This window comes from Pinus tabuliformis, chromosome 4_1 (assembly GCF_031772625.1).
Source record: "Pinus tabuliformis cultivar Carrire ecotype Pingquan chromosome 4_1, CPIR1, whole genome shotgun sequence".
Taxonomy (NCBI): Eukaryota; Viridiplantae; Streptophyta; class Pinopsida; order Pinales; family Pinaceae; genus Pinus; species Pinus tabuliformis.
In genome coordinates, this window is record NC_142303.1 from 747,547,531 (window position 1) to 747,552,400 (window position 4,870).

The following is a 4,870-nucleotide window of genomic DNA, read 5'->3' on the forward strand; positions in this document are numbered from 1 at the left end:
GTTAGGTTAGGCTAGGCTATGCTTGGCTATGCTATGCATGTCAACACTAGGTTATGTAAGGTTAATGTATGCTATGGTAGTCTATGCTATGCAAGGCTACAATAGGCTAGGTTGGGCTAGGCTATGTAAGGCTCTAATAGGACAAGGTAGGCTAGTCTAGTCTATTTTAAGTTAGCCTAGGATACTGTAGTTTAGGGTATGCTAGTCTATGCTAGGCTAGTTTAATCTATGCTTGGCTAGTTGAGCTTACATTAGAATAGGCTAGGATAGGTTAAGCTAGGCTATGCTAGGCTAAGCTAGTTTAGGTCTGGCTAGCCTCAATTACGATATGCTATTCTAGGCTAAGATAGCTTAGATTAGGCTAGGTTAGGCTAATCTAGGTTTGTTTAGACTAGGCTAGGCTATGATAGTTTAGACTAGGCTAGACTAGGTTAGTTAATCTATTGTAGGCTAAGCTCAACTACACTAAGCTAGGTTAGTCTAGGATAGCCTAAGAAAGAATAAGCTAGGTTAGGGTAAACATGGTTAGCCTAAGCTAGTTAAGGCTAGGCAACCTATGAGAGTCTAGGCTACATTAGGTGAGGCTAAGCTAGGCTAGTGTAAGTTAGGCAAGGCTAGGCTAGTCCATAATTTTTTAGACTAATTGGTTAGGCTAGTTTAAGCTAGTCTTTGTTACAATATGATAATCTAAGGTAGGATAGGCTAGCGTATGCTAGGTCAAGCTAGGCTTGGCTAAGCTAGAGTAGGCTATGCTACGTTAGGCCAGGCAAGGCTAGTTCATGATAGGTTAGGAAAGGATATTTTAGGGAACTTTAGGTTGTATCTGGGTAGGATAGGTAAGGGTAGATAAGGAAATGTTGGTCTTGTTTATGCTAAGCTAGGATAGGCTAGGTTAGGAAAATTCAGGATGTGCTAGGCTCAGATAGGCAAGGGTATGTTATTCTAGGCTAAGCTGGGTTGTAGTAGCTTAGGTTGGATTTTTCTAGGATAGGCTCTGATTAGGTAGGGTTGGATAAGGAAAGCTATGCTAAGCTAAGATATTTTTTGGTAAGCTATGGTAGGCTAAGCTAGGGTAATCTAGGATAAGCTAAGCTAGCAATGGCTAGGCTAGGAATGGTTAGGGTAGGTTAAGGTAATGTTAGGCTAGTCTTTCTTTTTGTTGAGTTACTTTTTCAAAAAACACGTATAACTTATGTTTTAATATTACTTTACGTAAAATTATTCTCATGGATTATAAAAAGTGAGTCACTTATAATTCTAAAGTCTCTTTATCTTTTAATTAAGTTGTGATTTAGTGAGTAGATCATAAAGTACCATTGTAAGTGACTTTCACTTATTTATAAAAGTGGGTCACATAATTTTTTTTTTAAAGTGATCTAATTAGATTCAGTTTGGAAAAGGGGTGATTTTTTTAAATATGATGTTATCATTCACTACCATACATTCATGCACTTTGTCGGCATCTTTAACAACTTTTCTTCAAAAAGCCATAACTTCTTCATCCGGAAGTCGTTTTCAGAGCCCTTTTTTTAGTCGGCCTACATTTTCGAGATATTTCCATTGGAAAAATTAGTTTTAGCATGTACACCTTCAGTTTCTGTTAGAATTGAAATTCCATGCCAAGCTATTCCTGACAGGACCAACTACTTCCAATGGTGGTCCTACATTATGGATTTACTTAGAGGTAAAGGTCTTTATAGAATAGCCTCAGGCAGAGAAACTAAACCTAAAGATGAAGATAAGGTAGCCAAATGTGAAAATAGGCAAGATCAAGCATGTGGTTTGATAGAGATGTCTATTTCTGCTGACCTTACATTCCATATCACAGAACTCGATACCCCTAATGAAGCAATGAAATAACTCACTAATGTTTTTGGAATTAAAAATGGAATTGGTGCTCATAAACTTGAAAATGAGTTGCTTACATGCATGGCTTAGAATATACTAAATGTTTGATTATATCATTTAGGGCATTGTTCCCTAATTGTTTTCCATGCACCCGCATCTCATGCTATTAGCTATCCCACACCTTAATCTATATATGGCCACCTAATGAAGTTATTTTCATATAAACATTAATGAGATCATTATTATAAATGTCCTACCATTATAAAATCAAACAAATGTTGCCACATTTCTTATGTACAATGGTCACAAGTAAATTCTAATCATATGTAAAAATAGCTCCATGGCCTAGGTAATATAGCTACCTACTAAGCCTCTTCTTTTGGAGGCAATAATAGTCTCAAGCATGACTATTTACCTTAAAAAGGGATTACATATACCAATACTACATAAGATCTACACATTGATCCTTTAACAACCTAAATTAGAATTTTATTGTTATGCCAAAATTCTCACTTGCAACCATATAACATTATCTCATAAATTCCCTGAGCACACGTAAATCTACTCATCTATAAGAGTCAAATGTAATTCCTTTAATTATTCTAATTGCTAGAATATTTATACAAATTCTTCCATAAGCTAAATGAAATTAAGATAGAAAAGGAAGAAACATCATACACACATTCCATGCATTTGACACCAACTGAATCTCACTTGGAGGGAGGAGCACCACTACTCAGCCATGAATCACCTTTGACTCCGCCCGATCCAAAGATCTTGCTAACGATCAATTGTCCTCAATTGACTAATGAATTGAATATTTAATATGCTTTTTCATGATTTAGTTACCATTATCGGCATCTCACATTATGTATTTTTCCATTTGCCTAGGTCTTATCTGGAAAAGCTCATCTTTATCTCCCATGATGCTTTTCCACATAAAATCTTGCGGTTATCTTGTGCAAAGCTTTTATATCTGATGGATCTTTATCTCCCATCCATCCGATGGATATCCAATCCATCCAAGCTTATTTAGAATCACATCTAGAAGTTTATCATGAAAGATTCATCTCTATCCCATTCCTCATGATATTTGGCATTCATCTCCTCTCTCTTGGTGCTCCACCCTCCAAGTAATTTATTTAATAACACATTTGCTTTTCACATTACATATCACCTAGCTTTCCTCACCTTAGGTGTAGAATAGTTTAACCCACAAAGGAGTGTATCAAACATAGCTTTCCTCATATTAGGTCTACAACCTTTAACACATAAGGGACGATATCATACCTAGCTTTAACTTAGATTACGTTTACAATAATGTAGTACACGAGGGAGGGGTATTACAGTCTCTCCCTTCTTCACTTTATGAGTAATGACTATCTTCATCCACCTACTTCCACACTTATTTTTCTTATCTCTCTCACTTTTCAACTCTTATTCACTATCTCCCCTCAGACACTAACTCATTCTTCCCTAAATCCAAATCCTTATCTCTATTTATTTCCCTCTTTATCTTTCTTGGCCCCTCTATCTCCATAACTCTCACCCCGCCATTACCTACCAACCATAACACAATTTAATTTCCAATGTGTCATGAAAATAGTGGTAGAAATGCACATAGAATTCTATAGATATAAATGTGCATTTGATTTTAGTGGTAGGAATCTTCATACGTTTTTGCAAGAAAAATGTCCATTCATTTTAGTGCTAGAAACATGGACACATATTTTCAGATTTAAATTTCTCCAGGTGAGAATATTATCTACATGATGATTTGGATTCATTAGATAGAGTTGTAGGTTGAAAAACACATTTGTATGGGCTACAAATACTTCGAGAAATCATTTTTTTGTGAAAAAATGTATCCATATATATATATATATATATATATATATATATATATATATATATATATATATATATATATATATATATGCATCTCTTCACTTCACTTCTCTTCTCATCGATTGGGCCTTAGATATGCAACTATTCTCTTTACTGCAGTTTATAGATCTACGACTCTTCACTTCTCTTCGACAATCTTCTATGGCTTCTCTTTGGCAATCTTTTATACTCAGCAGGAGAGCATTCTTCAGATGGCTCCCAGCTTCTAGCCATATCGTCAGTGAATCCCCAGCTCCCACTATCCAAGTGGTCCAGGCCCCACTCGATGAGGATTTGAAGTTCTCTGAAAGTTCCCTAATCTGTCGATTCAATGGTTTTTGGCCATGCGTAACAACTCTCCACAGTTGGATCTCGGAGGTATGAAAACCTCTAATTCTTGATGCAATTAATATCTACCCCTATGCTAGGGGTTTCTTTATAGTAGATTTTGAAAATCCTGAAAGCAGACAATGTATTCTAGATTTCGACCCTTGGTTTTGGGAAAAATCAGGACTATTCATAAGGCTATGGAACCCATCAGCAACAATCATAACCTCAGCACCAGTTTGGGTGAGAATTCCAAACCTACCCTTTCATCTCTGGAATTTCTCTTCACTAAAAGCCATTGGAAATGCAATTGGGAAATTTTACTGCACGTGCCCAAAAACAGAGGAATATGCCAGAACCACCTATGCATGCATCCGTTTAGAAATGGACTTCAACACCAGATTCCCACCTGAAATACTCCTAAATAGTAAATACTATGTGTGGAACCAAAAACTCGATTATGAAAATGTCCTCTTCAGATGTCCATCCCACTTTGAGACAGGCCACCTAGCCAAAAATTGCCCAAAAGCCTCCTAGAAAAATTCTGCTAGAAAAAATCACCACAGATCTACATGGTCGGAAGGAGCACAAAAATAACACTACACTGTCATCAAAGAAGAATACTCTCAAGAAAACTCTGAATGACAAGAAATCAGGCAAGAAATAAACAACTCTCAAGACAAGCAGGGGGAAAGCCCCGCCCAACAATGAAAGTGTGAACTCGACCACCCCTCAATCATCAATAGTTATGAGGGTCCAAATACCACATAAAATAAATCTTCATTTAACAGCAAAGCAGATCTCCTAG